General features: G+C 43.1%; 1 protein-coding gene across 1 annotated transcript in view; it reads right to left on the bottom strand.

The window, feature by feature from the left end:
• Positions 1 to 7,692: 7,692 nt before the first annotated feature.
• Positions 7,693 to 12,834, bottom strand: part of ANKRD50 (ankyrin repeat domain containing 50) — a 210,816-nt gene continuing 205,674 nt past the window's right edge. Inside the window, exon 9 of the transcript XR_008308336.1 lies at positions 7,693 to 8,549. The gene's annotated coding sequence lies outside the window, so the exon portion shown is untranslated. The remainder of the gene's footprint in view (positions 8,550 to 12,834) is intronic.

Raw genomic sequence — 12,834 nt, forward strand, 5'->3', positions numbered from 1 at the left:
ATTTTCTGCTGTGGTGAATTGGGTTTATCGATAGATAGGTGGACACCCACATTTATTTATTTATTTATTTATTTATTTATTTAGCATATTTTTAAGGTTTGGAGACGCGTGAACAAATATGAATATGACAATGATGCATATTCATATATCACTTGCCAACAAAAGTGTCCAAAGCGGTTTCCATAGATATAAATAAATAAATAAAATGGCACGAACATGCTCATCAGCATCATTTTCTGCTGGGGTGCGTGGGAGATGTATTTTCCTCTGCCTCCTAGCCCAGTTCATTGAATTCTGTATCTCCCAGGCATCCCAGAACATGATTCTACTGAGCATGTTCAGGAGCCCCTAGACTTAAAGGATGAAGCCTACCTTGTTATGGCACATGGGGCAAGACATACACAGCAGGAACTTTATCGTGAGGGCTAACCTGGAATGGACATGTGGAAGTAACAAAGCAGCCATGAGTAGGGCCATCTTGGATGAGTCAGAACTCTTAGTCTTGACTGGTTAGATGAGAAGAGATGAGATGCATGCAAAGAAAGCCAGACTCTGGCTCACAGTCCTTTAAAAAAAAAAGAAGAGGAGGAGAGATAGTGCCAAGGTCTGGCTGGTGGAGAGAAAACTGCCTCTATTATTTACTTGTTCTTTAAAAATTGGATGAAGGGACTTTCAGCAGCCAGGATTACCATTCACTTTTCATCATATCAACTAATGTTATATCTTTGTTATTTGGGAACATATGAATAAAAGCTTAGCCTGCATTTCACAAGTGTTCGTTATTTGCCATTAATAATCCATGTATGTTGCATTTCTATTCTAGGCTGTCTTAGAGTTTTTTCTAGCTGTTTAAAAGATATAGTCCCTTCTCCATTTAGGATCCACAGTTATATGAACCTGTTGTATACTGAGTCAGAACATTGGTCTATCTAGCTCAGGACAGTTTACACTGACTAGCAATGGTTCTTCAGGAGGTTTTTCACACATGGCTTTATACCTTGGGGTATCTGAAGAGTGAATCTGCTTCACAGCAGATTCGCAATATGTTTACTTCAGGGATTAAACTGACAGTTTACATAGCTGTGGGCTCCTCCTGCACTCCCTGCGATCTTTCTCCTATGTGCATTCCCACTGTTTGTTTCATTTTCCCCCCTCCAACCAATCCCATCCCAGGAGTGATGCCTCCCTTCAGTATTCCTTTTCTTTTAGTTTGACAGCCAGCCGGATGTCCGGAAAAGTGACAAGTCAAACCAACAGAACTTAACCTCAACCTGCAGTTTCCATTGTTAAGCTTCCAAACATCTGCCTATCCAAACATCTGCATATGTAAGCTGTGTTGCTATGGCGACCAAACTTTCAAGATACACATTTTGCTTGTGCTTGCATTTAACTCAGGAATTCCTTCCTCCCCCTCCCCCCTTCTGGACTCCATAGAATTGCATCAGTCTGCCACAACTCCTCTCCCTGCCCCCAGTGCTTGTAATTGCAAATCACTCAAAGAACACTCCAGACTAAGCTGTCAGACTCTCCTTTGCTGACACCTGGGTGGATTTACAGAAATCTACCCAGCAGACAATTTTTAAAAACAACAACACAGAAGTGCGAGTAAGCCGAATTGCCAGCAATGGCCCCTCCACATAGCAAAGGAAAACATCAGGTTTTCTTCAAAAGCCGCTGGAAATATGGATATACTTCGGGCTAAGCCAGAATGCCCAGCCTCACTTCGGGGGTAAACAGAGTCATGTCTGTACTGGTCCATTATACATTGGGGTAAATACAACTGATATGTGGACTGGCACACTCCAATCTGGAGTGGATTTGAATTAAAAGCCATGTGTGTAAAGCCTCCAGGGTATTGGGCAGAGGTATTTTCCATCACCTGCTTTCTGATCCTTTAACTAGAATTGCTAAGAACTGAACGTGGGAACTGTGGTGTTTTTTTTTTAAAAAAATCTATTCCTTGATCCAGGCCAGCTTTTGAATGGGGCTTTAGTTACTTGTATTCCAGTCCTGGAGTAGAGGTGGGGCTAACAAAAAGCCAGCAGCAAGAGCAGGGAAAAGCAGTTTGCACTTGCCTCTCTGTACATAATGAGCCCTTTCTCACAATCAGTGAGAAAAGGCTTGAGGGAAAGTGAGGAGGAAGGCTGCTAGCTCTTACCTCCCCACAGATGATCCCTCTTCTCTTGCTAGATGATTGCTAGTGGCACCCGGCAGAACAGAGGGTTGGGGGCTGGGAAGCGTTTCCCCGCCACTCAAAATTCCCATAATGCACCACATGAGTGCACAGTGCATTGTGGGGATTTCTCCAACACTGGTCGGGGACCCTGTAGTCTCCCAGCCCCAGCTGCAAGTAGCTGGGGCTGGCAGATGACTAAAACACTGAGGTTAAGAGAGCATTTGTTCTCTTAATCTCATTTTGAAGGAGGGCTCCATAGGCAGGTTTGCCATGACAGCAGCAACCGCTTGCCTCCTGCTTCTTCTCACAAGCAGCCAAGAGCAGGCTTGGTTGCCTTAGAATGCTCCTGGCTGCTCGTGAGAACAACAACAACTATTTATATACCAAACAACAAAAATTTCCAAAGTGGTTTGCCTAGAGAAATAATAAATAAATAAGATGGATCCCTGTCCCCAAAGGGCTCACAATCTAAAAAGAAAAAATGATAGACACCAGCAACAGTCACTGGAGGTACTGCACTGGGAGTGGATAGGGCCAGTTGTTCTCCCCCTGCTAAATAAAGAGAATCACTCTGATTCCACTCCACTGCCTTGTCCTTGCATACCACAACTCTTTCCATTGGATTCTACAGGACCCTCTGTAGGTAAAGTGTGTGCTCTACCACTGAGTTATGCTCTCTCTTGCTAATGTATCTGATCCAATATTTTGCATCAATAAATTCTCTGAAAGTATTCCACATTAATCACAAGACAGAAAAAAGGAGTGTATATATATATATATATATATATATATATATATATATATATATATACACATATATATATGTAATCGTGCCATCGAATCTGTGTTCAACTCCTGGCGCCCACAGAGCCCTGTGGTTTTCTTTGGTAGAATACAGGAGGGGTTTACCATTGCCTCCTCCTGCATAGTATGAGATGATGCCTTTCAGCATCTTCCTATATCACTGCTGCCTGATATAAGTGTTTCCCATAGACTGGGAAACATATCAGCGGGGATTCAAACCAGCAACCTCTTGCTCCCTAGGCAAGTTATTTCCCCGCTGCGCCATTATGTCTTTGTTTATCCAAAATCTTTTCTAATGGGAGGCAAATAGTGCTGAACTTCAGTACAATAAAAAGCCTGCTGAGGACATCATTTAGATGGTAGAAGGACAAAAAAAGCAATTCAATATAGCCATAAGTACAAACGACTCTCATAAAACTATCAACAGATTCGCCAAGATGAGTTTGAATTAACTTTCTCTACTTCCCAACCAAACTAATTGGAAATACATAACAGGGCTATGCTATAAAAGGACAGTCAGTTTTTAGAAAAAAGCTTTCTAAAGCAGTGATGGCCATTGTCTGCATCACCATTTATTCTCCAGACAGTGGACTGGGGAGAATGGAATGAAGTTTTGTCACACCATGCAATCCACGTCCCACATGCAAAAGAGTGGGCAGGCTCTTTGATGAAAGCAAAGACGGAGGAGAGCTGGTTTTGAGGTAGTGAGCATGGTTTGTCCCTTTTGCTAAGCAAGGCCTGCCTTGGTTTACCTTTGGATGGGAGACTACATGTGAGTTCTGTAAGATATAGGGCCATAGTTCAGTGGAGGAGCAGAAGATGCCAGGGAGATGCCAGGAAGGTTCACTCCCTGGTATTCCCCTTTAGGGCTGGGAGAGACTCCTGCCTGTAACCTTGGAGAACTGCTACTAGTCAGTACAGACAATACTGAGGTGGGTGGACCAATGGTCTGACTAAGTATAAGATTGCTTCCTGTCTCCCCATGCCCTATGACTAAATGGTAACTGAGCACATGCACTTAGGCATGGCCAGGCCATTACAGACAAAACCCAAAGAAGGATGCAACTGATGCAAAACTCTCAATTTCTCAGAGTCTGGTATACAATTATCTTTTCCCTTTGAATGAAACTGGCTGACACACTGTGTGTTGTTTAGTGTGTGCAACCATTGTCTGTGCAATTGACGGTCATGATTTCCATTTCCCAAAATGTGCAACTGTATTTGCACAATTCTTGTAATTAGTACAACAGTGCTCGTGCACAACTGCACAAATGTTATGTTGCCAGGTACATGTAACATTGTGCAGTATGTCAGCCACTGTTTACAAACTGTTCTCCCCACACCTTATTTCATCTGTAAGGAGCCCTTTACGCAGGTTCTCTCATATAGCTCTGAGTCTCAGCTCCATCTTGATTAGTCTCAGCTTAGGCAATTCGCAGAGCATTAATTCACTGGGTAACAGACCCAACAGAACACTGTACCATAAAGTTGGATTTGACAAGATGTTAATTGCACAGTGTTTCTTTCTGAATCTGACCAGACAATCAACACAGAACTAATTTCTAGAGTCTAGATATTCCTTGGGAATTAACCTCTTGCATAAGGCTAGACCTTTATAGGAAGGTACACACCATAACTTTGCCACACTGAGACCAGTTTGAAGATACAGCCACCACCAAGAGTTTTCCTGTAGCATACATATTGCGTGCATCAATTCAGAGGCTACATTCACACGTAACACAGAACCGCAGTTCAATGGGCCAGTGGTTCAGCGGATGTTACTCCCAAATGCGGGCAAATGGGGTTATGCGCAGAACTCAAATCAGAACTCTCAGGTTGTTGTGAGCTTCATCGCTGCAACCCAGTTTCCATGCAGCCTGAAGAAGCTCCTCCCTCAACTCTGCCATGATTCGCTGTGTGGGTGAATCAGTTAAGAAGGAAATCTGCACAGCCAGCTCCCTGTCCTCTCTGCAATCTTGTTGACTGCAGAGAGAATGCTTTCTAGTATGTCTGAATTTGAATGGGAGATGGGGGTAGGGGCACAGAACCATGGGTCCATTAGACCCACAGTTCTGCATTACATGCAAATGCAGCCAGAGCCTTTTATTAAACTACCATTTGTAGAAGTAGCAAGGGTTTGCTAATACACACTGAGGCTGCTCACACAACCAAAAACTGGGTGGGACAAGTGTCCTGCCCAGGTCTGGGAGCTGTGCACACTCCCAATTTTCAGTTGTGTGTGATCAAATAGAAGAAGGAGAAATGATTGTGTGGGAAGGCAGGAGCTGAGTAGGACAGTGCCATCCTAACCAGCTTTCATACCTAGCATTGACCAAGGTTGGAGCAAAAGTTGTCCTACCCAGCTCCTGTCTCCCACATAATCACTTCTTCTTCCTCCCAATCTAGTTGTTTGCTCCCACACAACCAAAACTTGTAAGCATGCGCAGCTCTCAAACCTGGATAGTACACTTGTCCTACCCAGTTTTCAATTGTGTGAAGGGCCCTAGTACTTTCTATTGAACCCATACTGGGAAGGATTTGTCAATATGGAATAATTCTGTAGCTATAGAGAAACATTGGTTTGGCTTCATTGCAAGAGAAGGTTAGCCTTTGTGCTATGGCTACCCACTCTTTGCCTGAAGGAGATGCTCTCTTCATATACTCATAATTTATCCTGGATCCAAAACTCTCTCTGGTTTCTCAGATTGAGACAGTGGACAGGAGTGCTTTTTATCACCTTTGGCTAATACATCAACTATGTCCATTTCTGGAGGCAAATGCCCTTAAACAGTAGTGCATATGCTTGTAACCTTCAGGCTTGACTACTGTATTGCACTCTACATGGGGCTGCCTCTGTATGTAGTCCAGAAACTACAATTGGTATGGAATGCAGCAGCCGGACTTGTCTCTGGGGCATCCCGACAGGACCATATAACACCAATTTTAAAAGAACTGCACTCTCTGCCGATATGTTTCTGGGCAAAATACAAAGTGCTGTTTATTACCTATAAAGCCCTTAACGGGTTGGGCCCAGCGTATTTAAGAGAGCGTCTTCTTTATGATGAACTCTGTTGCCTATTACAGTCTTCTGGAGAGACCTGGTTACAGTTGCCGCTGGCTTGTTTGCTGGCAACTTGGAATTGGGCCTTCTCTGTGGCTGCCCCAGGGCTTTAGAATATGCTCCCTGCTGAAATAAGATCATCTCCTTCTCTGTTTTCTTTTAGGAAGACCCCCAAGATGAACCTGTTTTCACAGGCCTTTAACTAAAATTAATTTTAAACGGTTTAATTTGGTTTTTTTTATTTTATCAGACTAGTTTTACTGTATTTTGTGACATGTTAACTGTTTTTACTCTGTGTTATATTGTTTTTTTAACTTTTGTACACTGCCTAGAAGCCACCTAATGGCACAGTGGGGAAATGACTTGATTAGCAAGCCAGAGGCTGCCGGTTCGAAGCCCCACTGGCAGCAGTGATATCAGGCAGCAGTGATATAGGAAAGATGCTGAAAGGTATCATCTCATACTGCAAGGGAGATGGCATGGGTAAACCCCTCCTGTATTCTACCAAAGACAACCACGGGGCTCTGTGGTCACCAGGGAGTCGACACCGACTTGACGGCACACTTTACCTTTACACCGCCTAGAGATGTACATATCAGGCGGGGTAAACATATGATAAAGAAATAAATAATAAATAAACATTCAGCTGTGGCATTATAGAGATGCATTTTGCAAGCATGGACTTCAGGTAAGGTGTAAGTGATGTCTGTAACATGACAAGTGACAGCCAACATGACAATCTTATTAGCTTCCAGTTTGGCCCCATGTGCCAGATAATTGCCTGATGTGCTAAGTAGCAGTGATAATTTATGATGACTGATCATGCCAGAGGTGCTGATTATGGTTTCACACATTAAGGTTGTCAAGAGATAATTGTAGTTATGGTGCAAATACTGTGATATGTGAACTCACTTCAAATTATTAGTGAGGTTAATTGCTAATCTCATGTTACACATTTTATTTTGCATGCACACAGACAATAATGCTGCTTTTCCATCATCCTCCACCTCTCCCTTCTCATGGTTTTCTTATTTTTAGGTACAACATAGCTGCAAATATTTCCATGAGACTATGTGTTTCTTTGCCACCCACAGAGTCTTGCTATCATCTCTGTTTAAGAATTTAGAGTTTCCATATGGATAAAAATGAACCCATTGAGACCATAACTAGGAAAGTAGAATCCACCCTCAATAAATAGTACCATTGCATGGTGATATATATTTCAAGCAACTGTGCATTTTAATTGGAGGGTGGATATTTCAGCTGAAATATGGGCACTTGTATGTGTGGGAATTCAAACCATGATAATGAGAATCTGCTTTATGATCCATCTGAGAGAACTCTAGTCCTCGCAAAGCCAGCTGAGCAAGAAAACTTTTCAAAATATTACCTTGGGGTTGGTGGTATTTGGGTAGCAAGGAGCTGTTTTACAGTATCCATTGCTCCATATTTTATCCACATCAGGAGCTCTCCAAGATTGTCATGATGAAGCTCCCAAGTCAAGAATCAAATTGGTTAGGTTTTGCCAAGTGCAACTGATGGCCTAATCCTTTCAGCTATAAGTGATGGAAAAATAAACAGACAGCATATTGTTTTCAGTTAGGCCAACTTTATTCTGCAACAGAACTGTGGTAACACATTTATTTCTGTTTTCCAGCTCTGATTCTGTGGGAGCCACTCAAAAATACTTCCCTGTGATTTCTTCCCATTTTACCTCAGTAATGTATAGGGTGGGTATACACATAATGCAGGACCTACCAGATCAGTTGGTAACCAACTTATCTGTGACTGTCTGAACCCATGCCAAGGTAGGAACCTGAGGTTCACTTAGGGCCTCAAACCTAGATATGTAAACAAGGTTTGAGGTTCACCTACTGAACCAAGTGATGGTCACCCTGAGGTGCACATTATGTCTGAACCCATGCTTTGCATGAACCTCTGGTTTGTTCCAGGTGAGCCCACCCCCATTGCCATTGGAACCAATGGCTGTGAAGTGGATGATGTAGGGAAGGTTTGCCAGTTGAAGGGCAGTGGAAAGCAGGCTGGGATAGAATCTCACGGGGAAGTGTGTCCAGGGGGCGTAACTCTGGCTCAACTCAGCTACTTCCAACAAACTGATGTGATCATCCGTAGAGCCAGCTTCTGGTTCCCTCAATATCTTGGGCCGGGGAAGCCTCAGGTTCAGTGTCATGTGTGAATCTGACCATAAAGTTCTAATAGTTTGGGACTGCACTATTTCCATAAAAGCCTCAGCAGCCAGATATTAGAGTTTCTCCTTTCCTCATTGCATTCTCTCCATACCGGGCAAAAATTCACTTTCTCGTTTTCTGTCTTCTAGGCTGCAGAGCCAGGAAAAAGAGTGGCAACCCTAGCCAGATGGATGGAGGTGCTGTAGCACTGGCATGGGAAGGATTGACATTCAGGCTTCAGATGTTACTGAGTTGATGTAGATTGATCCATTCAGTTCATAGTAGATCCCCTTACAGTAGGGTTGGCTATGTCAATCTGCTGTGGCAACAACAAAAAAGAGTATGGTGTCACTTGAAATACCAACATATTTATTTGGTCATAAGTTTGATGGACTGGATACCCTTCTAGTCCATGAAAACCTATGCTAAACTAAGCAGTCTTTCAGGTACCACAAGACTGTTGTTGCTTAAATCAACTTAGAAATTTATGAGGTGAGCACATCAGCAGGCAGCTTTTTGAGTTTGTCTTAAGAGGGCCATGGGTGAGCATGAATATCTCACAGATATTATCAAGATCAATCAATAACCTCAAGCAACTGAAGAAAGAAGTGCATCAGTGTTACTAAACGAAGTCCCTTTTTTGCTTGAGGCATTGTAGGTGCAAGAACCTGCAATATTTCCGGCAGACGTCTCTGTAGGATTGAAGTCAAAACAAAACAAAGACCTCCCCGCATATCTTTGCACTTTGGCAAACATAAATACAGTTTGCTGTCATTTGTGTGTGTATAATATTTTGGGTAACCTGGCACATGACCCAGCAGGTCAATGGAAGAGTGAGGGGAAAAAAATGCAAATAAATAAATAAATAAAATCCTGCCATTGTGACATTGGCATGGAAGAAACTACACCAGTCACCTGGCCCACACGGTACCCTGATGGCAGGCATGATGACGACGACGACGATGATGATATATGAATTGTTCCTTAGTGAGAGGTAATGGCGACTTGGTTGCTAAGATTCCTTTTGAATTAATACCAACATGGAATGCCGACTCAGCACCTGCTTGCCAGTTTGAGCATGGACTTTTATAAGAGTGGGAGTAGGGAATTGGTCACCTGGCTGCTGATGTAACAAAGGGAGTCAAATCTGTCCTGAATATTCAAATGGTATATCTTTATTTTCCCCACTAGTTTCAGTGGCATTGTTCCCCCCCTACAATAACATGGGATTGTCCCTATCCAACCCTAGCACAGCGTCCTTCCAGTCAGGTGCAGCCCGTGAACAAGCCTTGGCGGGGGCGGGGCGGGTTCTTTAAATGTAAATGGAGCTGGTGCTCCATGCCACCCAGCAGCCCCCATGGCGGGGAATCGCCTCCACCACTCATCTGGCTCCCACAGAGGCGTGCCCCCGCCAGCAGCCTGGTGAGTGGCGGAGGTGATTCCCCGCCGCAGTGGCTGCTGGGTGGCATGGAGCACCGGCTCCGTTTACACTTAAAGAAGCCACCCACCACCACCCCTGGAGGTGCGTTCAAGGGCCGCGCCTGCCTCAAGTGACTGTTGCTGGTGTCTACCTTATGTTTGTGAGCCCTCTTGGGACAGGGAATCATTGTATTATTTATTTATTTATTTTCTGTGTAAACTGATTTGAGAACTTTTGGTGATAAGTTGTACATAAATATTTGTAGTAGTGGTAGCAGCAGCAGTTTCCTTGAGATAAAGTATGTTTGTTGAAGGGGTGGACTGATCAAGGTGAAAAGTCACAAGTTCCTCAAATATAGGCTATTACATTCAGCAATTCCACTCGCTGTTTGAATGGTACATCTCCTATATGTGCTAGTGAAATTGTTCAGGAGAACGTGGACAGATGTGCAGTCACGTGGAACACTTATCTAGAGAGAGAATAATTGTACAAAGCACTTGGCATTTACAGAGGTGCAACATTGAAGTTTAGCATGCAATCTCTACATTTTAACTTTTAGATCTGATTAATTAATTTTTATCATAGACTTTACATGTCCAATGGGCAGAACTGGAATGTATGCACAATCAGTTTTCCAAAGCAGAATAATGTGATGATTTCACATGTTGTATCACATTCATCTGTTGCAATGTTTATCTTTAATTTGGTACTTTCAGCTTGCTACTGCTTTTAATTGCACTGTTTTGTCTCTTATTTCCTCTTATCTTGTCCTGGTTCTGTGAAAAGCAGTTACCAAACAAGCAGCTGGCCAAGATTTTTTCAATTTGCAGATAACGGCAACGGACCAAGATGCTGGTAAGTGTCTAACAATTATGAATAGTTTCATTCTTTGATTTGCTTGGTACTCCCATATCCTCCCATATCTCAGCAAAAGCCTAAGATGTCCCTTGAAAAATATCTCTGGAGGATTATGAGTCTAATAAGAAACATCAGCATTCATACAGGACCAAGGAAATATTCACATTCTCTAATTTAAAAGTGGGAACAAAATCATTATAAGCAGATACAGAAAAAACAACATATGCCATGGGAGAAAAGGAAACAGCATGAATCCATTAAGTAAATATTGAATACCAGAAACACTGTGAAAATATAGAGAGATACCCATAGCAGATTCCCCAGGGAATTATTACGAGCAGGAGATTAATTTCTTCTGTATAATAGCAGATTGCTATTGACAGAACCATTCCACATTTCCATTTTCATCTGTTTCAGAAATTCTGGTGTTGTTTTCAAGTATATTAATTCAGTAGAAGGAATACACTTTTCAACATTCCTTTGCATGTCTCTGTGCTCACACGCCCATCTTTTGGGGCTTTCTAATACTAGCTGTTTGCTGGATTGAGTTTCGTTGCTATGCCTGTTGGTAACAAGGGTGGGAATCAAACCACAATGAAGTCAATGCAAGAAATGTCAGGAGGCTTTGGATGAGACTCAATATGGATTTCCAAAACGCATCTGCAAATATTATGGGTTTCTTTTTATATTGTGAATAGCCACACCAGAAGAGCTTGTTTTGATTTTTCCCTGTAACTAATCTCAATATGACCAAGAAATCTGGAATATAAAAAGATTGACGTAATGGACAGTGTAAAAATGTACTGAGTGGGGCCCTCTCAGCAATTACTGGGAGGGGGTGCTTTGCAATGAGGACAGCAGGAGACCCAGGAGTTGGAGTGGAGTAATTAGCTGCTTCAGAAAAGCAACCACATCCTCTTGTGAGAAAGGGTAGGAGAGGAGGGGAAATGGAATATGTATGTCGTGGCCATCTTATTTTGAAACTGTGGGAGTTAAGGGCTAGAAGGGACCCGCAGTTTCCCTTCCCAAACTTCACTCTGAACCTTTGGTCAGAGTGGAGTTTTGGTGACCTTACCTCCAGTTCTGTGGTGACAGTGTTACATCCGAATGCTGGCACTGTAATTTGGGCCCAATGGAACCAGAGTTGAGGGAGGAAGCTCCTCCCTCCCTCCTGCCCAATTGGCTGTGTAGAATGTCCTTCTTTCAAGATGGAAGCCCTCACAGCCAACTCCCCCACCTCTCTGAAGTCTCGCTGACTGCAGAGAGGCAGCTCTCCCCAGTGTCTGAATGTGGATGGGAAAGTGTGGGGGGAGGGTACGCAGAACCATGGGTCCATTGGACCTGCAGTTTTGTGTTACGTCTGAAATGGACATATGTAAGAAGGGCAAGTAGATTGTGGGGTTGGGCCCAAGAACTTTGTAGGAAACAACTGCTTAATGGATGGTGCTTACTAATTTATTTGTTATTGTATTGTCACAACATGGTGAGGTACTGGATGACATGAAGGCCAAATTTGGATGCACAGGGAAACGTGAGATTTTGAGTTGGCCTCAAGAAGGGCCTCGATCAAGTGGAATGCCCATGGCAACTGTAGCTGGGCAGCCAGGTTTGCCCTGGTTCTGCCACTGTGCTGTCCTTTGAAGTAGTTCTGCTGCTGGAGGTCCTGTTGCTGGGTTTGAGAAGATGCTCTCTCATCACCTGGACTCCAAAGAGCAATTTCTTTTCACACATCTCTGCTATACATCCAGTCACTGGATTCATTGGAAAGATTGCCCTGTGGCTGGATAAACTTGCAGCATGAATAAGCCTTCCACGTATATTCATGCAACAATCTTCCCTGTCATCAGTTTGGGCTACTGGCAGAACTGAGTGAAAGTCACATGTCTCCTACTTGTCTTGCAGTGACGATCATGTGAATTTCAACCCTTGAGAAATATGATTATAGTTCAAGGGATTGTAATGAAACTGTCAGCAGGCTTTCACATTACTTCCTGCGGCAAGGATCACAAGATGACCACGGACAGGCATCATTCTATTATAACAGAGGTAAGGGATTGTATGAATGCACCTTTAGGCTACTCTAGTCATTTTCACAATGAGCTCCATTTGTTCTTCATTTGTTCTGGTTATCTGGACACATGTTGAAGCTGTGTTATGCCGGACATGCCTTTCTGGGAAACCTCAAGCTAACATTATCCAGACACTTTTAGTTCAGCATCAGCCAAATAGATATCTTTTCAGTAAAATTCAAAGCATGATAATGAACAGATTGTGGCCATGAAGGTCAATTGGTTACCATGTGCCTTTCTGGGGGGAAAAATAATTA

This window comes from Hemicordylus capensis, chromosome 5 (assembly GCF_027244095.1).
Source record: "Hemicordylus capensis ecotype Gifberg chromosome 5, rHemCap1.1.pri, whole genome shotgun sequence".
In the NCBI taxonomy this organism is placed as follows: domain Eukaryota; kingdom Metazoa; phylum Chordata; class Lepidosauria; order Squamata; family Cordylidae; genus Hemicordylus; species Hemicordylus capensis.